Source organism: Amblyraja radiata, chromosome 6, assembly GCF_010909765.2.
Source record: "Amblyraja radiata isolate CabotCenter1 chromosome 6, sAmbRad1.1.pri, whole genome shotgun sequence".
NCBI classification, from domain to species: Eukaryota; Metazoa; Chordata; class Chondrichthyes; order Rajiformes; family Rajidae; genus Amblyraja; species Amblyraja radiata.
This window is the reverse complement of record NC_045961.1, coordinates 32,099,942-32,123,417: the sequence shown is the minus strand read 5'-3', so window position 1 is coordinate 32,123,417 and position 23,476 is coordinate 32,099,942. Positions and strand designations below refer to the sequence as shown.

At 44.4% G+C, this 23,476-nt stretch overlaps 1 long non-coding RNA gene across 1 annotated transcript; it reads right to left on the bottom strand.

Annotated features, from left to right (window-relative positions):
* Window positions 1-1,634: 1,634 nt before the first annotated feature.
* LOC116973984 lies at window positions 1,635-23,267 on the bottom strand. The gene is made up of 3 exons (XR_004412233.1): window positions 23,253-23,267; window positions 10,778-10,785; window positions 1,635-1,772 (listed from the first exon to the last, which is right to left on the bottom strand). It is a non-coding gene; the product is annotated as an uncharacterized LOC116973984 (long non-coding RNA).
* Between the last annotated feature and the right edge of the window lie 209 nt (window positions 23,268-23,476).

Genomic DNA, 23,476 nt, shown 5'->3' with positions numbered 1-23,476 from the left:
ATGCTGGAGAAACTCAGCGGGTGCGGCAGCATCTATGGAGCGAAGGAAATAGGCAACGTTTCGGGCCGAAACCCTTAGGTTGCCTATTTCCTTCGCTCCATAGTTGCCGCCGCACCCGCTGAGTTTCTCCAGCATTTTTGTCTACCTTCAAACTCAAGTAAATGTCAGGGGACGACCTGTAGATTTGCTCCCACATTGTACACGTTGGATGCACTTCAAACAGAGTTTCACCAAGTTGATTTCTGTGATAAATGGATTTGCTTGAATGAAAGATTGGAGTTTAGAAGAATGAGAGATGATTTGAATGAATCACACAGATTGAAGGGGCTTGACAAAGGAAATGTTTACCCTCAAAGAAGAGCCTCAAAAAAGATGAGCATGACAAGGAATGTTTTTCTTTCAGTGGACTTTGAAATTCTTTATCCCAAAGTACTGTGGAGGTTACAACACGGAATAGTGTGAAGACAGATAGATTTTTGGTTGGGAGGAGAGTAAAGGGCTATAGAAAAAAGGCAGGATGGTGAGGTTCAGTCCTCAAAATCAAATTAGCCTTGATGCCATCTAATGCTGAGACAAGATTGAGACACTGCAGCCTACTCTTGCTGCTATTTCGGGTCTCAGGCGCTGTAAAGCAGCAACTCTACCACTGCGCCACCCCTGTGCCACCCCTTATGGAATAGACAATAAACAATAGGTGCAGGAGTAGGCCATTCGGCCCTTCGAGCCAGCACCGCCATTCAATATAATCATGGCTGATCATCCCCAATCAGTTCCTGCCTTCTCCCCATATCCCCTGACTCTGCTATTTTTTAAGAGCCCTATCTAGCTCTCTCTTGAAAGCATCCAGAGAACCTGCCTCCACCGCCCTCTGAGGCAGAGAATTCCACAGACTCACCACTCTCTGTGAGAAAAAGTGTTTCCACGTCTCTGTTCTAAATGGCTTACTCCTTATTCTTAAACTGTGGCCCCTGGTTCTGGACTCCCCCAACATTGGGAACATGTTTCCTGCCTCTAGCGTGTCCAAGCCCTTTACAATCTTATGTTTCAATGAGAAACCCTCTCATCCTTCTAAACTCCAGTGTACAAGCCCAGCTGCTCCATTCTCTCAGCATATGACAGTCCCACCATCCTGGGAATTAACCTTGGAAACCTACGCTGCACCCCCTCAATAGCAAGAATGTCCTTCCTCAAATTAGGGGACCAAATCTGCACACAATACCTAGTGTGGTCTCACTAGGGCTCTGTACAACTGCAGAAGGACCTCTTTGCTCCTATACTCGATTCCTCTTGTTATAAAGGCCAACATGCCATTCGCTTTCTTCACTGCCTGCTGTACCTGCATGCTTACTTTCATAGACTGATGAACAAGGACCCCCCAGATCCCGTTGTACTTCCCCTTTTCCCAACTTGACGCCATTTAGCTAGTAATCTGCCTTCCTGTTTTTGCTACCAGTGGATAACCTCACATTTATTTGAATTAAACTACATCTGCCATGCATCGGCCCACTCCCCCAACCTGTCCAAGTCACCCTGCTTTCTCATAGCATCCTCCTCACAGTTCACACTGCCACCCAACTTTGTGTCATCTGAAAATTTGCTAATGTTGCTTTGAATCCCTTCATCCAAATCATTGATGTATATTGTAAATAGCTGCGGTCCCAGCACCGAGCCTTGGGGTACCCCACTAGTCACTGCCTGCCATTCTGAAAGGGACCCGTTAATCCCCACTTTGTTTGCTGTCTGCCAACTACTTCTCTATGCATGTCAGCACTCTACCCCCAATACCATGTGCCCTACTTTTGTCCACTAATCTCCTATGTGGGACCTTATCAAATGTTCTGCCTTACTCTTGTGCTACTCCATGATGAAGTCAAGAGTCAAGAGAGTTTTACTGTCATGTGTCCCAGGTCGGACCATGAAATTCTTGCTTGCTGCATGAAACATGAAACATACAAACTGATGAAACATACTGTTTCATACTGATGGAACATACAAATTAATACTCAAACTGTAGCCACCAAGGTTCTGATGTACTCACAATCTTTTACCGAATCTTCCACAGAACCTTGTTTGGAACAACCTTATCCCAGCAAAACAAAATGCCACAACCTCAGTGAACTTGATTGGGAGACGGGAAAATCAAACTAAGAATTTCCTCCAAGTTCCACCTAACCCAAAGGAACAGGTATTTTCAGTTTGCACACTATCCTTATGCCCAGGTAACAAAAAAATGAACACGCTGTTCCTTCAAAACCTATACTTACAAATCACTAATATATTGATATTCCTAAACATCTTTAGTCAATGGTTTGTGCTGTACTGTGAACAAATAGCTGGATACAAAATGGATTATCTGTGATGGCAAAAAGTTTGTGAAACTTTTTAAGCCAAGGTCCACTGCATCACTAAAGAAACTCCAGAGGTCTCTGAAAATATACTCACTTTTTCATGATTTGAATCTCATGGCACCACCTCTCCTTGTTTCTTGCACTCAACTCTACACGACAGGCTTTAACTGCAATCCTTTCCTCAGTGCTCTGGAACAGAGATGCCATTTAGAAGTTCATTATATAGTAAATCAAAAGGTAATTAGTTAAAGTGTTCAAAAAGGAACTGCAGATGCTGGAATATCGAAGGTACACAAAATTGCTGGGGAAACTCAGCGGGTGCAGCAGCATCTATGGAGCGAAGGAAATAGGCGACGTTTCGGGCCGAAACCCTTCTTCAGACTGATGGGGGGTGGGGGGGGGGGGGGAGAAGGAAGGAAAAGGGGAGGAGGAGGAGGAGCCCGAGGGCGGGCGGATGGGAGGGTGGGAGGTGTAATTAGTTAAAGTTGTTGGCAAAATTATTGACGGATCACAAATCTCAAAAAAGTTACACTCGTTTCACTTAGTTAATTTTAAACTGGCTTGCAAATCATTCCAACTGACGTTAAACTCCTGATTAAATTATAAACTATAAAGTCTATCAAATACACTGTAATGTTGATTATTGTAATGAAACCTTAAAGATGCAGTATAGCTGCCAAATGTAGTCAATTTACGAATAAACATTAATCATTTTATCTTGAACCACCAGAAAGAAACCGATAGCGTGAATTTCAAATCTATTAAAACTCTGATAATTATGGTATAAGTTCTAGTAACTGAGATATGGGGATGGTAATGATGAAAGAGAGCGAAGCAAGCAAATGAGGCTGAATTTTGAAAACAAAAAGTAATCTAGGAAAGATTGCGCACAAGAAAGCTTAAGAATTTACAGACATAAGTGGCCAACAACATGCAAGGATTTTAATAGGAGAATGAAAATTTAAACTAGATCTATTAAGGAAATGTTGTCATGTTAATGAAGCGATTGGGAACCTTTGACGCCATCTAGTCTAAAGGTGACAATGCACACACTGGTTTTGGTAGCAGACAAGCTGAGGCAAGGGCCCCCTACATGAGAACCATTCCGTGAATACTGAATGTCAGCAAGATAAAAGGATTAACAGGATTTTCATCTAACAATCACAAAATAACACATCAGAGAAGATGGAACCGGGTTTATCAGTGGAAACCCTCACTTCTTGATTTTGGAAATATAGTGCCCTTCATAATGTTTGGGACAAAGACCCATCATTTATTTATTTGCCTCTGTACTCCACAATTTGAAATTTGTAATAGAAAAATAATCACATGTGGTTAAAGTGCACATCGTCAGATTTTAATAAAGGCCATTTGTATACATTTTGGTTTCACCATGTAGAATTTACGGCAGTGTTTATGCATAGTCTCCCCATTTCAGGGCATCATAATGTTTGGGACACAGCAAAGTCATGTAAATGAAAGTAGTCATGTTTAGTATTTGGTTGCATATCCTTTACATGCAATGACTGCTTGAAGTCTGCGATTCATGGACATCACCAGTTGCAGGGTGTCTTCTCTGGTGCTCTGCCATGCCTGTATTGCAGCCATCTTTAGCAAGACAATGATCACAAACATACTGCTAAAGCAACAAAGGCGTTTGTCAAAGCTAAAAAATTGTCAATTCTTGAGTGGCCAAGTCAATTACCTGATCTGAACCCAATTGAGCATGCCTTTTATATGCTGAAGAGAAAACTGAAGAGGACTATTACAAATCTCAAATTGTGGAGTACGGAGGCAAATAAATAAATAATGGGTCTTTGTCCCAAACATTATGAAGGGCACTGTAGCTGGGCGCACACTGTACAATAGACACAAGGAACTACAGATGTTGGTTTACAAAAAAAATAAGGCACTGGAGCAACTCAGCAGGACAGGCGACATTGCTGAAAGACATGGACAGGCGACATTTCAGGTTGGGACCCTTCAAAAAGCTATAACACAACAACATCCTTGCTTTAAAGGATAATGTGATTAAAATATATCTACACCCCTAAGCTAAAAAGGTTACAATTTCTCCCAGAAAATGTGGAAAGCTTCCTCTCTGAAGCTAATTCATTCAACTCTCAAAAACATTAATTGCTTTCAAATGTAATCAATAACCAAAAAATGAATTTCACAACCAAGAGGAGAGTGGCTCCTCTTGACATCACTCCATCAATTGTATTATCAAGGAGCCCTGGTAAAATTAAAGTCATGGAAATCAAGCAAAAAACTGGTGTCATCCATAACTCACAGGAAAATGGCTGCAGAAGAGCAATCACTTCCCACCGAGAAAAAACCCTTAGGGCTTGCGTGTCAACCGTCCTTCTGTCAGTTCCATACATTGAGCACTTTATTTTTCTTTCAGAAATAATTTCAATTTAAAATTATCGGAGCTTTGCATTGATCAGAATAGCTTGCTAGTAGCCGCACAATCAGCTTAAGTACATGACATAGATATATTGAAAGAATCATCGCTTCCCAAGTTTGATCACAACATTTCTGATCTAAATTACAAAGGTTTCTGTCACACAGATACTGGGGAGAAGGGGAAGAAAAGCAACACAGACTGGAATGTAAAAACAAGAGATTTCAAATTTTCTCATCACATCATGGAAGGAATAAAATCTACAACAATAAAGGCCAAGGCGAAATTAGTCCCCTGAAATTGCATATTAACAGTTGGTTAAAGAAACTGAACGAAAGAGGTTTTTGTATCTGTCTCATGCTTGTTTTATTAAATCGTAAAAACTCTACAATGTACTAGAAAGGTTAGACTAACTGTATATAGAATGTACCTTATGTTCATACATATAGACATGCCCAAAGCCTCCTGCTCCAAGGCGTTCCTTTAAATCCCAAGGCCCACATGTCTGAACCTGCCTAAAGGGGGGCTTCCCCATTCTCAGTCAGATTCTTCAACACTAAAATTACAAAAATACTAACATCATTGAAGCCATATAAAAAATTTAAATCACAAATAGAACCAAAATAAATTGAAATACTGCACAATACAGTTTCTACTTCAACCTTTCTTTCAAAATTGCATTTCGAACAGTAAATGGCAACGATTAAAGCTGCAAGTGAGAATAGCAGTGGAACTTTAACTCAAGTCATGGGGGAAATAAAATCATACTCCACAGAATTGTGGGCTTCAAACAGCCCACATGTATTGTTGGTTTTCCCTATGCAGTGAATATTCATTACCAAGGAAAAGTAAGAGAAAGATCTTGAGTTCACTTATGGAAAAATGTTTAGCTACTGAGTAAAAGCAAGTCAAGTCAAGTCAAGTTTATTTGTCACATACACATACGAGATGTGCAGTGAAATGAAAGTGGCAATGCTCGCGGACTTTTGTGCAAAAGACAAACAACCAAACAAACTATAAACACAATCATAACACACATATTCTTTTACATAATAAATAATGGAAGGAAAAACGTTCAGTAGAGTTAGTCCCTGGTGAGATAGGCGTTTACAGTCCAAATGGCCTCTGGGAAGAAACTCCTTCTCAACCTCTCCATTCTCACCGCATGGCAACGGAGGGATGAAACAGGCACAGGTGGAAATGAGGTATTCTGCCCTGAATAATTAACATATTTTTCCAGAGATGCTCTCTGACCTGTTGAGTTACTCCAGCTTTTTGTGTCTATCTTCTGCCTTTTAAAAGTATCTGCTGCTTTGCACACCATTTATTTACTGATACAAAGTATAATAACAGAATAGTTAAGAGCTGGTGGAAGCAGCACTCAGAAGGGGGTGTGAAAGAGGTGATTGGTTCAGGAACACAGACACTAAATGTTGGAGAAACTCAGCAGGACAGACAGCACCTCTGGAGAGAAGGAATGGGTGACACTTAGGTCAAGACCCTTCTTCTGACTGAGAGTCAGGGGAGAGGGAAACCAGAGATATGGAAGGGATGGTGATTAAGGAATTGTAGAATGGTTCATTGTTGGCTGAGGGGAAGGTATCAACGAAGCATGCAAACAGTAACATTAATCAGGAGGACAGTGCTGGGATTGAACCCGGAACACTGACGGATAGGCCTGCAGGAGGACATGCAAACTCCATACATACAGATCAAAACAGACAATGATCAAGGAAATGTAGAATCGTTCATTGTTCGCTATGAGGAAGGTGACAACCAGGCATACAACCAGTAAAGACGTTTAAGGTCAAGATCTTGACCCGAAACGTCACCCATTCCTTCTCTCCAGCGATGCTGCCTGTTCCGCTGAGTTGCTCCAGCTTTTTGTGTCTATCTTCGGTTTAAACCAGCATCTGCTGTTCCTTCTGAAACAATCAGTAAAATTACCAAATGGGGGCAGTTAAACTAGTTTGAGAATTTGGATGGGGGAGGGACAGAATGGGAAAGCCAGGGTTACTGAGGATCGGCCTGAAGGAGGACATGCAAACTCCACATATACAGCGCCCTGAGCTGGGATTGAACCCGGGACCCTGGCGGATCGGCTTGGAGCCGCGGGTGGTGGCCACAGCAGGAAGGTTAGCGCCGACGGGTCCCAGTGCGGCCTTGGGGCGGAGGAGAAAAGGGGAGCGGAGATCCACGCTCGTCCTACCTTGAGGGGGGTTGGGGCTGGGGCCTACCTTGAAGGGGTGGGGGTGGGGCTGGGGCCTACCTTGAGGGGGGTTGGGGCTGGGGCCTACATTGGGGCTGGGGCCTACCTTGAGGGGCTGGGGCCTACCTTGAGGGGCTGGGGCCTACATTGGGGCTGGGGCTGGGGCCTACCTTGAGGGGCTGAGGCCTACCTTGAGGGGCTGGGGCCTACATTGATGGGACTGGGGCTGGAGGCTTCCTTGAGGGACTGGGGCCTACGTTGATGGGACTGGGGCTGGGGCCTACCTTGAGGGGGAGAGGGCAACCGCCGCAGTCTCCCGCGCCTGCGTCTTCGCCCGTCCCTGGCATGCTGGGAGTTGGAGTCCGTTTCACTGCGCCTGCGCGTTCACCCTTCAGTGAAACAATGCGTTTCGACGTCTGCACTTTGTATCTTTTGTTTTGAATCGCTAACCAGCATCTATTCTGTAGGAAGGAGCTGCAGATGCTGGTTTAAACCGAAGATATACACACAAAAAGCTGGAGTAACCCAGGAATGGGTCTCGTTTCGGGTAACCGTCCTTCTTCAGACTGCTCCTCTAGTATCTTTGGTCCAAACACTCTGAGTCTAAAGAAGGGTCTCGACCCGAAACATCACCCATTTCTTCTCTCCAGAGATTCTGCCTGGCCTGCTGAGTTACTCCAGCTTTTTGTGTCTACCATCTGCAGTTCCTATTGATGTTTCTTCATCATTTTGTTCGTGTTTTGACCAGAGGAAGGAATCGCAGACTTGTGTATTTAACAATGAGTTTCAATGTCTGTATGTGTCCATTTGTATATTTTTTTCGTAAACAAAGCATCTGCGGTTCCTATTGATTTTTCTTCATTATTTCGTTCGTGTTTTGAGCAAAGGAAGAAACTGCAGATGCTGGAACTGCACAAAATGCTGGTGCAACATCTCCGGAGAGAAGGAACGAGTGACTTTTCGGGTCGAAACCCGTTGCTGTCTGTTCCGCTGAATTACTCCAGCATTTTGTGTCTTCGGTGTGAACCAGCATCTACAGAATCAAATACACAGGACAAGATGTTAAGAAGTCCCTTGTGCCAATAGGTGGGGAGCATTTCACGACATTCGTTGATTGTTGAGAGTGGTAGACGCTCAACATCTGTGGGGGGGGGGCGGGGGGGGGGGGGGGGGGCGGGGGGGGGGGGGGGGGGGGGGGGGGGCGGGGGGGGGGGGGAGTGGATACGTATATCTTGGCCTGGGTAACCTTCAGGACAGTTGGGCACAGGACACATCATCAGTAGTGTACCCTTGCATCACTGGGTGTTTCGGCCTTTTAACACTATACACCCTCCACAAGGGCGGCCCGCTGCAGGATGATCAGCCCTCAGCGCGTGTCCCGTGTCAAACCGTCCCAAAGATTCACCCTGAAATACTTGGGGCCCAGCATGGGTCTTTCCGCTTGAGCCAAATCCACCGGCTGCTTCTTTCAGCCGCCTCTGAGAGTGATCTTATGGTCTTCCGCAGAGCCTGACCGTGGATTCCAAGCTCCTTCAGCAGTCTGATGGTAGATGACGCAACAAATCCTCTGCATCCCACTTCAACTGGATAGACTTTGGTGTTCCAGCCACGCTGCGTTGCCTCTGCTGCAAGCTCTGCGTAACGCAGCTTCTTACGCTCATAGGCCTCCTCAACAGAGTTCTCCCATGGAACTGTGAGCTCTATGATGTAAGCAGTCTTCTGTGAAGGGGACCAGAACACCAAGTCTGGCCTGAGGTTGGTGGAAGCAATTTCAGGTGGAAAAACTAGTTGTCGGCCGATGTCCGCCAGCATCCTCCAGTCGCGGGCCCTGCTTAGGTTTCCTTCTTCTGATCTGGTGGAAGGATGTTTAGATGTTTTCTGTCCTTCTCGGACAAAGGTTGTTGCCCTTAGGGGGAGGGGGTTGCTTGCTCTCGGAGGCAAGGAGTTGGTCGCACACCGCCTGTTCTCAAGGGCTGATGCCAGGCTTTTTAGTACCTGATTATGCCGCCACGTGTATCTCCCTTGCGTGAGGCTGGTCTTGCAGCCTACCATGATGTGTTTGAGGGTCGCTGGAGTTGGGCAGAGGGCACAGGTTGGATCCTCGCCGTACCACTGATGGAGGTTCTTTGGTGATGGAAGCACGTCATAAGTCGCTCTGATGATGAAGCTGATCTTGCTTGCTTCCATTTCCCATAGTTCTTTCCAGCTGATCTTCCTCCGCTCCACACCTTCCCACTGCATCCATTGCCCCTGTTTGGCAAGAGAGACCGCCTTTGCACTTCTTGCGGCCTCCTCTTGTCGCCGCACCTCCTCGACCACCAATGTCCTCCGCCCTGATGTTGTGGCCTTTCGCCAAGTTGGTTTACTTGTCGTAAGGCCAAAGCCTCCTCTTCCCTGCTGGACTTGCCCCACGATGTCTTTGTGTCTCAGGGCTGATGAAGCTTGCTGTACTGCATCAGATGGTGTCCACTTCCGGCCAGTTACTAGGGGCGGCGCAACAGCACTGATGGTCTTGTCTCTAGAGTCCCTCAGTGTCATCTGAAGTCTTACTTTAGAACACTTGTATTCCTCTGTTAGACTAGTGAGAGGTAGTTCCAGGACCCCTTTGCCATATAGGCCGATGTTAGTTAGACATCATGGGACCCCGAGCCATTTCTTCGCGTATGAAGTTATGGTTCGCTCCATCTTCTCCACAGTTGTTATTGGGGCTTCATAAATGGTCAGTGGCCACATTGTCCGAGGAAGGAGTCCAAACTGTAGGCACCAGAGCTTCAGTTTCCCAGGCAGTAGGGTCTGATTGATGTTCTCCAGGCCATTGACAATTTCTTGCCTTAGTTGTTCCACCTGCTCTTTATCCTTGAGACTTGCGTTGTACCATCTACCCAGGCTTTTAACTGGCTGCTCAGACACTGTTGGTATAGGGTCGTCACCGATACAGAACCTTGTGTCTCTAAGCACCCCCTTGACTATGGAGATGCTTCGAGATTTACTTGGTTTGATCTTCATTCGGGCCCACTTGATGTTCTCCTGCAGCTTTCCAAGTAGCCGCTTGGTGCATGCTGCAGTAGTGGTTAGTGTGGTCATGTCGTCCATGTATGCCCTGATGGGTGGCAGACGGAGCCCAGCCCTGGTTCGTTCACCGCCCACCACCCATTTTGAGGCCCTGATGATGACTTCCATGGCCATTGTAAAGGCCAAGGGTGAGACTGTGCAGCCTGCCATGATGCCTACTTCCAAGCGCTGCCATGTTGTACTGAAGTCAGCTGTTGTGAAGCACAGCTGCAGGTCTTGGAAATAGCTCTTGACCAGTGTGGTAATGAGCTCTGGTACATGGAAAAAGGCAAAAGATTTCCAAAGGAGTTCATGGGGAACTGAACCAAATGCATTGGCCAGATCGAGGAAGATCACATGTAGGTCTCTCTTCTCCTTCTTAGCTGCTTGGATCTGGTGCCAGATCATGCTTGTATGCTCCAAGCAGCCCGAAAATCCTGGAATTCCTGCTTTCTGTACAGATGTATCAATGTACTTGTTTGTTACCAGATAGGTGGACAGCCTTTGTGATACAATGCTGAAAAAGATTTTTCCCTCGACGTTGAGGAGACATATTGGCCGGAATTGGCTGATGTCTGACGCATCCTTTTCTTTAGGTATTAGCACGCCGCCGGCCCTTCGCCACGCCTTAGGTATTGTTTGCTTCTTCCACACCACCCTCATGAGCTTCCATAGAAAGCGTAACACATCCGGTGCGTTCTTGTAGAGCTTGTATGGTACTCCATTTGGCCCCGGAGCTGATGCTGCTCTTGCTCGCCGGACAGTGTTCTCTACCTCTTTCCATCTTGGAGGGCTGGTGTCCAGGTTGAATTCAGGTGGTTGAATAGGCGGGATGTCATGTGGGATGACTAACTGCTCATGCCTTTTCGTGTCTTGGTGGACCTTTTCCAGGTGTTCCTCCAATTCCCGTTTTGATGTTTTCAAAGTTCCACTTTTTTCCTTTGCGAAGAGGTCTTTGATGAACTTGAAAGGGTCTTTGTAGAACCGTGTTCTTGTGTGTTCTTTCTTCCTGCGAAGTTTCCTCAAGTTCTCTGCTTTTCGCAAGGTTGCCAATCGGCTCTTGATGTCCTCTTGGAGTAGCATGAGACCTTCTCTCTCTGCCTCAGTTGCTTTTTTCCATTGCTTTTTCAACTGTCTCCTCTCTCTGATTAGCCTCTCGATCTCCTGCTGCCTCCTGGACTTGATTGGTGTTGGTAATTTCTTTCCACCTCTCCCTTTACTCACCCCAAACCGTTCTTCTCCATAGCTGTAGATTGTGTTGCCCATCCTTTCAAGCTTTTCCACTGCTGTGCCCGCTTGTTGCTCCAAGATATGTATAAGGTCACTGTTGACCGTCTCCCACTCTTTCTTTTCAACAGCTTTGGGCCATTTCACTCCAGGTTTGTGCCCTTTGATCTTTCCCTCCAATGGAGGTCTTTGTCGTTGTTGCGTGGGCTCCTCCACCGGCATTTCTGTGCTTGTATCACCCTCTTCAGTGACATGGGTGCTGATGCTCTGCGAACTTTGGTTAGAGTCCTGTCGCTGTGCTTCACTCGACTGATTTGACTGGTTGCTTCGTAAGAAGTACTGGTCAATGCGAGGCCCATGTCTCTGCTCTCTCAAGCACTTTTTCCTCCCTTGGTGGATCTTCAAGCCCTTCACTGATGTAATTTTCTCGCAACCACAAATGCACACCTGAAGTTTGTGTCCCGCAGCTGTTGTGGATGTCTCATGTGCCATGCTCTCCTTGTCCGTAGTCGTTTCCGTTCCTGGGTCTGTAACCGTGTTATCAATCGGTGAGCCATCTTCCGCCCCCGCTCTCGCAGGCTCTAGGGGTATTCTCTTTAATTTACGTTTAGTAGCATTTAGCGGGTGTCTCCAACTAACTGAAACAGCGTTGGGGACTGCTATCATGGGTAGCTAGCCCATGACGGCCCCAGTGGGGTCTGTTCCCTCCTGTCAGCTGTCTCTCCAAGCTGTCACGTGGACTTTCCCATGTTGTCAGCTGTCCTTTCACAGTAGTCACTGGACGAGTCCAGATTATCAGAATCAAATACACAGGACAAGATGTTAAGAAGTCCCTTGTGCCAATAGGTGGGGAGCATTTCACGACATTCGTTGATTGTTGAGAGTGGTAGACGCTCAACATCTGTGGGGGGGGGGGGGGGGGGGGGGGGGGGGGAGTGGATACGTATATCTTGGCCTGGGTAACCTTCAGGACAGTTGGGCACAGGACACATCATCAGTAGTGTACCCTTGCATCACTGGGTGTTTCTACATCCTATTGATGTTTCTTCGTCATTTCGTTCATGTTTTGATCAAAGGAGGGAACTGCAGATGCAGATTTACTCAATCATGCAGGGGTTAACTTGTTTCAAATAGAGCAATTACAATTTCTGAAGCAGAAGGGTGAACATGCACAAAACACTGTTCAGCAGTCCTTATGAGAAATGCAAATCGGCTTTTCTTACTTTTATTGCCCTTCAGGATTATTTAAAAAAGAACAAGACTTACAAATAAGATTTTCATCATATGTACCTCTCCGTATTTGAACAGATGGCAATAGGCTTGACGATGTATAATTTGCCTAATATTGGTTCATTCGACGATAAAACAAAGCTTGGAAATAAGAAAAGGACGCCAGGCAAAAAAAAGGATATCTGCGAGACTGAAATAATGAGAGGATAATTCAAAAACTGCAGATGCTGGAAATTGGAGCAAAGCAAAATTTGTTCCGGGAACTCAGCGGGCAGCGTCTGTGGAGGCAAAAGGGTAGTCGATGTTTTGGGCTAAAATTCTGCATCAGGGGATCGTTCGGTTATATGGCTCATAAAATCCATTACAATGTTGGCTTCTGTTAGTTGAACTAGCACAAATCAACTCTGCAGAAAGTCAGCAGCATTTGTGAAGGGAATGGACAGGCAACATTTTGAGTTAGGACCCTTTACACCCTGTCAATCTCTCAGTCTGATATATTTTCGAACATATAATTATGGCGACACTATTGCAACATCGATAACGTGCCAGACTAATTGGAGTTATAATGTTATGTCTTACTTACCTTTCAATGTGTAGGTGAGTGGAAACAATGTTGTATAGTAGCAATACTCCACTAATGTTTCATCTTTAAGTATCAATAGAGTATTTCTCATATGTGTAGGAAAGAACTGCAGATGCTGAATTAAATCGAAGGTAGACACGAAATACTGGAGTAAATCAGCGGGACAGGCAGCATCTCTGGAGAGAAGGAATGGATGACCTTTCGGGTCGAGACCCTTTTTCAGAGTCAGACTGACCGGAAATGTCACCCATTCCTTCTCTCCAGAGATGCTGCCTGTCCCGCTGATTTACTCCAGTATTTCGTGTCTACCTTCGAGTATTTTTCATAGGCTGTTACATAGGATCCATCCCTCAGTAGCCTGTGGTAGTAGGATTCTGCGTTGCAGTCTTCTCCTTCAGAGTGCGGTGCCGTGACAACAACAACCAAACCCCTCGCTGGACCTTCTTGGTAAACAGTTACAGAATCAGACATAGATAGGAAAGTCTCTTTAGCCCAATTCGACCTCGACGACCAAGATGCCTTTTCTCAGTGTCTCATTTGGCCCAGACTATCTATTCGCCTGTCCAAATGTAATCTCCGAGTTCGAATCAGGGCAAACTCGGGAGAACTCTTGGAATGAACTCGTACCGTGGGGCAGGGGTTTAAATTTTGTTATTAAAGAAGGGAAGACAACTGTCTTATCCGCACCTCGGCCAACTCAAGTGCAAGCTGCGAGAGGTGCATTCTTTCGCGGGCGGGCGGGCTTTTTTCAAGGGCAACGAAGTTTAAAAACTAGAGGGGACTGGTTAAGATAAAAGTTGAAAGAATTAAGGGGATCAGGGGGACCATTTACTCCACATTTCCTTGTTTTTTTCCCCTAGAGGTATATTTTGTAACTTGTTGAATTTTTTTACTCGATGTGTGATTTTTACTTGAGGGTATATTGAATGAATTGTTAGAGGAAGTGGTAGAGGTGGGTACAATTACAACTTTCAAGAGCCTTTAGGGCGAATAGATAGAACTTTCAAGGGTGTGTCCTTAGATTGGAAATCGGCACCTTGGTCAGCAAGCGTGAATTGGGCTGGGGGAGGGGGAGTCTGTGCTGTGCAAATATGTAAGATATCTTTTTTTTTTAAATGTTAAGATGTTATGCATAAAACACATACATGATACAGCAAATATGTTACATGAATACATGACATTGTGTCATCAAATCAATATGTTCAATTTACAAAGCCCATTAGCACTGAGATATATTGACCACATATAGGCTCCTGACAACGAACATTCTAAAATGCTCACATTTTATTTCTGAATAACAATAAGATTTAGTGTAGAAATTATATTTTACTCGACGTTTTTTTAAAGTTCAAGTATTTTCCAATCGATGTTTCTTTCTTTACTCGAGGTAACTTTGCAGGCGATGTGAGTTTTTTTACTTGTGGGAGTTTTTACTCGAGATGTGTTGTTTACTCGAGTTGGCTTTTTACTCCAGATGGGTTTTTGTTAGTTAAGGCGGGCTTAATATTAGTGGTTTCCTTTAACTCGAGAAATTGGTTTAACCCGAGCTGTGCTTTTTGCTCGTTTTTTTTCACTCGTTGGTTGTTTTACTCAAGGTGATTTTGTAACTGGGCGGTGGTTGGTTGTTTGGTCGGGGATGGATGTTTAGGCGGGCTGGATGTTTACTGGAGCAACTTGTTTACATAAGGGGTTGTCCACTCCAGCTGTACCTGCGACGCGCGCGGGCTTCGGACACGTTCTCCGCCTCGGTTTTCCGCTCAAAAAAACCGTTCGTGCTATTTGGACGAAGCTTGGGGTCCGATCAGCGTTGGGGCGGGTGCGGCGAGTTTGGCGAGTTTAAAAGACGGACGGGTGCGGTTCCCGCTTCCAGTCACGGAACCGCTCTGGTGAAGAAACACCGTGGTCGCCAGCTCTTTTTAACTCGAGGTATGTGGGGGGTTTTTTTAACACGGTGGGAATTTTAGTCGAGGTGTGATTTTTAGTCGAAGCGGCTATTTTTAACAGTTTTTTTCCTCAAGATGTTTTTTTTATTGTCGAATCCAGCTTTTTACTGGAGATGGGCGTTTGCTTAGTCGAGGCGGGCTTTTTACTTGTACTTTTTTTTTACTCAGGGTGAGGCAATGTTGTATAGTAGCAATACTCCACTAATGTTTCATCTTTAAGTATCAATAGAGTATTTCTCATATGTGTAGGAAAGAACTGCAGATGCTGAATTAAATCGAAGGTAGACACGAAATACTGGAGTAAATCAGCGGGACAGGCAGCATCTCTGGAGAGAAGGAATGGATGACCTTTCGGGTCGAGACCCTTTTTCAGAGTCAGACTGACCCGAAATGTCACCCATTCCTTCTCTCCAGAGATGCTGCCTGTCCCGCTGATTTACTCCAGTATTTCGTGTCTACCTCCGAGTATTTTTCATAGGCTGTTACATAGGATCCATCCCTCAGTAGCCTGTGGTAGTAGGATTCTGCGTTGCAATCCACTCCCTCAGAATGCGGTGCCGTGACAACAACAACCAAACCCCTCGCTGGACCTTCTTGGTAAACAGTTACAGAATCAGACATAGATAGGAAAGTCTCTTTAGCCCAATTCGACCTCGACGACCAAGATGCCTTTTCTCAGTGTCTCATTTGGCCCAGACCCTTCAAAGCTTTTCTATCTATTCGCCTGTCCAAATGTAATCTCCGAGTTCGAATCAGGGCAAACTCGGGAGAACTCTTGGAATGAACTCGTACCGTGGGGCAGGGGTTTAAATTTTGTTATTAAAGAAGGGAAGACAACTGTCTTATCCGCACCTCAGCCAACTCAAGTGCAAGCTGCGAGAGGTGCAAGGTGCATTCTTTCGCGGGCGGGCGGGCTTTTTTCAAGGGCAACGAAGCTTAAAAACTAGAGGGGACTGGTAAGATAAAAATTGAAAGAATTAAGGAGATCAGGGGGACCATTTTCTCCACATTTCCTTGGTTTTTTTCCCTCGAGGTATATTTTGTAACTTGTTGAGTTTTTTTTACTCGATGTGTGATTTTTACTTGAGGGTATATTGAATGAATTGTTAGAGGAAGTGGTAGAGGTGGGTACAATTACAACTTTCAAGAGCCTTTAGGGCGAATAGATAGAACTTTCAAGGGTGTGTCCTTAGATTGGAAATCGGCACCTTGGTCAGCAAGCGTGAATTGGGCTGGGGGAGGGGGAGTCTGTGCTGTGCAAATATGTAAGATATCTTTTTTTTTTTAAATGTTAAGATGTTATGCATAAAACACATACATGATACAGCAAATATGTTACATGAATACATGACATTGTGTCATCAAATCAATATGTTCAATTTACAAAGCCCATTAGCACTGAGATATATTGACCACATATAGGCTCCTGACAACGAACATTCTAAAATGCTCACATTTTATTTCTGAATAACAATAAGATTTAGTGTAGAAATTATATTTTACTCGACGTTTTTTTAAAGTTCAAGTATTTTCCAATCGATGTTTCTTTCTTTACTCGAGGTAACTTTGCAGGCGATGTGAGTTTTTTTACTTGTGGGAGTTTTTACTCGAGATGTGTTGTTTACTCGAGTTGGCTTTTTACTCCAGATGGGTTTTTGTTAGTTAAGGCGGGCTTAATATTAGTGGTTTCCTTTAACTCGAGAAATTGGTTTAACCCGAGCTGTGCTTTTTGCTCGTTTTTTTTTCACTCGTTGGTTGTTTTACTCAAGGTGATTTTGTAACTGGGCGGTGGTTGGTTGTTTGGTCGGGGATGGATGTTTAGGCGGGCTGGATGTTTACTGGAGCAACTTGTTTACATAAGGGGTTGTCCACTCGAGCTGTACCTGCGACGCGCGCGGGCTTCGGACACTTTCTCCGCCTCGGGTTTCCGCTCAAAAAAACCGTTCGTGCTATTTGGACGAAGCTCGGGGTCCGATCAGCGTTGGGGCGGGTGCGGCGAGTTTGGCGAGTTTAAAAGACGGACGGGTGCGGTTCCCGCTTCCAGTCACGGAACCGCTCTGGTGAAGAAACACCGTGGTCGCCAGCTCTTTTTAACTCGAGGTATGTGGGGGGTTTTTTTAACACGGTGGGAATTTTAGTCGAGGTGTGATTTTTAGTCGAAGCGGCTATTTTTAACAGTTTTTTTCCTCAAGATGTTTTTTTATTGTCGAATCCAGCTTTTTACTGGAGATGGGCGTTTGCTTAGTCGAGGCGGGCTTTTTACTTGTACTTTTTTTTTACTCAGGGTGAGGCAATGTTGTATAGTAGCAATACTCCACTAATGTTTCATCTTTAAGTATCAATAGAGTATTTCTCATATGTGTAGGAAAGAACTGCAGATGCTGAATTAAATCGAAGGTAGACACGAAATACTGGAGTAAATCAGCGGGACAGGCAGCATCTCTGGAGAGAAGGAATGGATGACCTTTCGGGTCGAGACCCTTTTTCAGAGTCAGACTGACCCGAAATGTCACCCATTCCTTCTCTCCAGAGATGCTGCCTGTCCCGCTGATTTACTCCAGTATTTCGTGTCTACCTCCGAGTATTTTTCATAGGCTGTTACATAGGATCCATCCCTCAGTAGCCTGTGGTAGTAGGATTCTGCGTTGCAATCCACTCCCTCAGAATGCGGTGCCGTGACAACAACAACCAAACCCCTCGCTGGACCTTCTTGGTAAACAGTTACAGAATCAGACATAGATAGGAAAGTCTCTTTAGCCCAATTCGACCTCGACGACCAAGATGCCTTTTCTCAGTGTCTCATTTGGCCCAGACCCTTCAAAGCTTTTCTATCTATTCGCCTGTCCAAATGTAATCTCCGAGTTCGAATCAGGGCAAACTCGGGAGAACTCTTGGAATGAACTCGTACCGTGGGGCAGGGGTTTAAATTTTGTTATTAAAGAAGGGAAGACAACTGTCTTATCCGCACCTCAGCCAACTCAAGTGCAAGCTGCGAGAGGTGCAAGGTGCATTCTTTCGCGGGCGGGCGGGCTTTTTTCAAGGGCAACGAAGCTTAAAAACTAGAGGGGACTGGTAAGATAAAAATTGAAAGAATTAAGGAGATCAGGGGGACCATTTTCTCCACATTTCCTTGGTTTTTTTCCCTCGAGGTATATTTTGTAACTTGTTGAGTTTTTTTACTCGATGTGTGATTTTTACTTGAGGGTATATTGAATGAATTGTTAGAGGAAGTGGTAGAGGTGGGTACAATTACAACTTTCAAGAGCCTTTAGGGCGAATAGATAGAACTTTCAAGGGTGTGTCCTTAGATTGGAAATCGGCACCTTGGTCAGCAAGCGTGAATTGGGCTGGGGGAGGGGGAGTCTGTGCTGTGCAAATATGTAAGATATCTTTTTTTTTTAAATGTTAAGATGTTATGCATAAAACACATACATGATACAGCAAATATGTTACATGAATACATGACATTGTGTCATCAAATCAATATGTTCAATTTACAAAGCCCATTAGCACTGAGATATATTGACCACATATAGGCTCCTGACAACGAACATTCTAAAATGCTCACATTTTATTTCTGAATAACAATAAGATTTAGTGTAGAAATTATATTTTACTCGACGTTTTTTTAAAGTTCAAGTATTTTCCAATCGATGTTTCTTTCTTTACTCGAGGTAACTTTGCAGGCGATGTGAGTTTTTTTACTTGTGGGAGTTTTTACTCGAGATGTGTTGTTTACTCGAGTTGGCTTTTTACTCCAGATGGGTTTTTGTTAGTTAAGGCGGGCTTAATATTAGTGGTTTCCTTTAACTCGAGAAATTGGTTTAACCCGAGCTGTGCTTTTTGCTCGTTTTTTTTCACTCGTTGGTTGTTTTACTCAAGGTGATTTTGTAACTGGGCGGTGGTTGGTTGTTTGGTCGGGGATGGATGTTTAGGCGGGCTGGATGTTTACTGGAGCAACTTGTTTACATAAGGGGTTGTCCACTCGAGCTGTACCTGCGACGCGCGCGGGCTTCGGACACTTTCTCCGCCTCGGTTTTCCGCTCAAAAAAACCGTTCGTGCTATTTGGACGAAGCTCGGGGTCCGATCAGCGTTGGGGCGGGTGCGGCGAGTTTGGCGAGTTTAAAAGACGGACGGGTGCGGTTCCCGCTTCCAGTCACGGAACCGCTCTGGTGAAGAAACACCGTGGTCGCCAGCTCTTTTTAACTCGAGGTATGTGGGGGTTTTTTTTAACACGGTGGGAATTTTAGTCGAGGTGTGATTTTTAGTCGAAGCGGCTATTTTTAACAGTTTTTTTCCTCAAGATGTTTTTTTTATTGTCGAATCCAGCTTTTTACTGGAGATGGGCGTTTGCTTAGTCGAGGCGGGCTTTTTACTTGTACTTTTTTTTTACTCGGGGTGAGGCAATGTTGTATAGTAGCAATACTCCACTAATGTTTCATCTTTAAGTATCAATAGAGTATTTCTCATATGTGTAGGAAAGAACTGCAGATGCTGAATTAAATCGAAGGTAGACACGAAATACTGGAGTAAATCAGCGGGACAGGCAGCATCTCTGGAGAGAAGGAATGGATGACCTTTCGGGTCGAGACCCTTTTTCAGAGTCAGAATGACCCGAAATGTCACCCATTCCTTCTCTCCAGAGATGCTGCCTGTCCCGCTGATTTACTCCAGTATTTCGTGTCTACCTCCGAGTATTTTTCATAGGCTGTTACATAGGATCCATCCCTCAGTAGCCTGTGGTAGTAGGATTCTGCGTTGCAATCCACTCCCTCAGAATGCGGTGCCGTGACAACAACAACCAAACCCCTCGCTGGACCTTCTTGGTAAACAGTTACAGAATCAGACATAGATAGGAAAGTCTCTTTAGCCCAATTCGACCTCGACGACCAAGATGCCTTTTCTCAGTGTCTCATTTGGCCCAGACCCTTCAAAGCTTTTCTATCTATTCGCCTGTCCAAATGTAATCTCCGAGTTCGAATCAGGGCAAACTCGGGAGAACTCTTGGAATGAACTCGTACCGTGGGGCAGGGGTTTAAATTTTGTTATTAAAGAAGGGAAGACAACTGTCTTATCCGCACCTCAGCCAACTCAAGTGCAAGCTGCGAGAGGTGCAAGGTGCATTCTTTCGCGGGCGGGCGGGCTTTTTTCAAGGGCAACGAAGCTTAAAAACTGGTAAGATAAAAATTGAAAGAATTAAGGAGATCAGGGGGACCATTTTCTCCACATTTCCTTGGTTTTTTTCCCTCGAGGTATATTTTGTAACTTGTTGAGTTTTTTTACTCGGTGTGATTTTTACTTGAGGGTATATTGAATGAATTGCTAGAGGAAGTGGTAGAGGTGGGTACAATTACAACTTTCAAGAGCCTTTTGGGTGTGTCCTTAGATTGGAAATCGGCACCTTGGTCAGCAAGCGTGAATTGGGCTGGGGAGGGGAGGGGGCGTCTGTGCTGTGCAAATATGTAAGATATCTTTTAATTATTTTTTTGAAGATGTTATGCATAAAACACATACATGATATAGCAAATATGTTACATGAATACATGACATTGTGTCATCAAATCAATATGTTCAATTTACAAAGCTCGCATTAGCATTGAGATATATTGACCACATATAGGCTCCTGACAACGAACATTCTAAAATGCTCACATTTTATTTCTGAATAACAAGATTTAGTGTAGAAATTATATTTTACTCGACGTTTTTTTAAAGTTCAAGTATTTTTCAATCGATGTTTCTTTCTTTACTCGAGATAACTTTACAGTCGATGTGAGTTTTTTTTACTTGTGGAAGTTTTTACTCGAGATGTGTTGTTTACTCGAGTTGGCTTTTTACTCCAGATGGGTTTTTGTTAGTTAAGGCGGGCTTAATACTAGTGGTTTCCTTTAACTCGAGAAATTGGTTTAACCCGAGCTGTGCTTTTTGCTCGTTTTTTTTCACTCGTTGGTTGTTTTACTCAAGGTGATTTTGAAACTGGGCGGTGGTTGGTTGTTTGGTCGGGGATGGATGTTTAGGCGGGCTGGATGTTTACTGGAGCAGCTTGTTTACATAAGGGGTTGTCCACTCGAGCTGTACCTGCGACGCGCGCGGGCTTCGGACACTTTCTCCGCCTCGGTTTTCCGCTCAAAAAAACCGTTCGTGCTATTTGGACGAAGCTCGGGGTCCGATCAGCGTTGGGGCGGGTGCGGCGAGTTTAAAAGACGGACGGGTGCGGTTCCCGCTTCCAGTCACGGAACCGCTCTGGTGAAGAAGCATCGTGGTCGCCAGCTCTTTTTAACTCGAGGTATGTGGGGTTTTTTTTTAACACGGTGGGAATTTTAGTCGAGGTGTGATTTTTAGTCGAAGCGGCTATTTTTAACAGTTTTTTTCCTCAAGATGTTTTTTTTAATTGTCGAATCCAGGTCTTTACTGGAGATGGGCGTTTGCTTAGTCGAGGCGGGCTTTTTACTTGTACTTTGTTTTACTCAAGGTTTATTTAAAAAGTTTTACTCTTTTGTAACTCAATGTACTTTTTACTCGAGGCTTGTTTCTCAGTAAGGTGGGAATTTTAATCGTTCTGTGAGACTGCGTGTATTTTTAACTCAAGATATGTTTTTTTTTAACTCGAGGTGATTTTTTTTTTTAGTCTTTATTTATTTTATCTCCTAGTTTATTTTACTCGGTGCGTTGTTGTCTTCAAGGTGTGTATTTTATTCGTGATGGTTTTTTTAGTCGAGCCGAGCTTTTTTACTCCTGGTCTCGATTTACTCGACATGTGTTTTTAACTGGAGAAACTCAGCGGGTGAGGCAGCATCTATGGAGCGAAGGGAATAGGCAACGTTTCGGGTTGAGACCCTTCTTCAGACAGGAAGGGTTTCGGCCCGAAACGTTGCCTATTTCTTTCGCTCCATAGATGCTGCCTCACCCGCTGAGTTTCTCCAACATTTTTGTCTACCTTCGATTTTCAAGCATCTACAGTTCCTTTTAAACTCGAGTGCATTTTAACTCGTGTGATTTTACTTTACCTGTGCTTTCTGCTCGAGTTGGTTGTTTTCCTCGAGGAATTTTTGTAACTGTTTAGTCGGGGTGGTTGTTGAGAGGTTGATGTTGAGTCGGGTGGGTGTTTAGGCAGGTGGTTGTTTACATGAGGTGTTGTCCACTAGTGCTGCACTTGTGGCGGGCGCGGGTTTCGCCGACAGCGAAAACTTTCTCCGACAGCGAAAACTTTCTCCGCTTCGGTTTCCCGCTCAAAAATCCCCTCATGACGAAGCCAGAGGACCGATCAGCGTTGGTTACTCTTGTTTTTACTCGAAGTTTTTTTTATAACTCCATGTTCTTTTTACTCGAGTTCAGTTTTTATTTTCCTTAGGCGGGCTTTTTACTCGTTTTAAAAAATCTAAACTCGGGGTGTGTTTTGTAACTCGATGTACTTTTTACTCGAGGTTTGTTTTTTAGTCAAGGGGGGAATTTTACTCGTTCTTTGTGTCTCGAGGCGTGTGTTTTAACTCAAGGTGTTTTTTTTTAGTCTTTTTTTTAAACTGTTTATTTACTCGAGGCAGGCTTTGTATTGGTTTATTTTACTCGGGGTGCTTTCTTTAACTCGAGGTGGGGGTTTGAGTCGAGGCGAGCTTTTTACTCGTGGTTTCTATTTACTCGACATGCGTTTTTAACTCGAGATTTGTTTTTCTTCGAGCTGAGCTTTTACTCCTTTTACGCGCTGGATGTTTTACTCAAGGTGTTTGTAACTTTGGTCGGGGTGGTTGTTTAATTGAATCGGGGTGGGTGTTTAGTCGTGGTGGTTTACTGGAGCAGGTTGTTTACATGACGGAGGCATTTTAATTGTGATTTTTAGTCGAAGCCAACATTTTATTGGAGATGGGTGTTTATTTAGTCGAGGCGGCCTTTTATTCGTTTTTTTGTTTAGCTCGAGTTGGTTGGTTTTATTCGAGGTGTTTTTTGTAACTGTTTAGTCGGGGTGGTTGTTTACTGGGAGCGGGGTTGTTTACATGAGGGGTGGTCCACATGTAGCGCAGGGGAAATTTTCTCCACTTCGGTTTCCCGCTCAAAAATCCGTTCCTGATGATTGAACGAAGCCGGAGATGATCAGAATTACGGGGGCGGGTGGTGCAACACGGACGGTTCCGGGGCCACTTTGGTGAAAGAACGCCGTGGTCACCAGCTCATCGTTAGCCCATGTTACACATTGGATACTCTTATTTTTAATCGCAGTACGTTTTTTAAAAAACTCGATGTGCTTTTTACTCCAGTTACTTTTTTAAAAACTTTAAAAACTGACTTAACTCTGGCTTTTTACTCGTTTTATTTACTTGAGGTTTTTTTTTTTTTTTTTTTAAATCCCGGTGGGATTTTTATTTGAAGTGTGAAGTAGATTTTAACTTTTTTTCCCTCAAGATGTGTCTTTTTAAGCCAGGGCAGGCTTTTTACATGTGTTTTTTTTTTTCTCCTGCGTTTTTATTGGATATGGATGTTTGCTT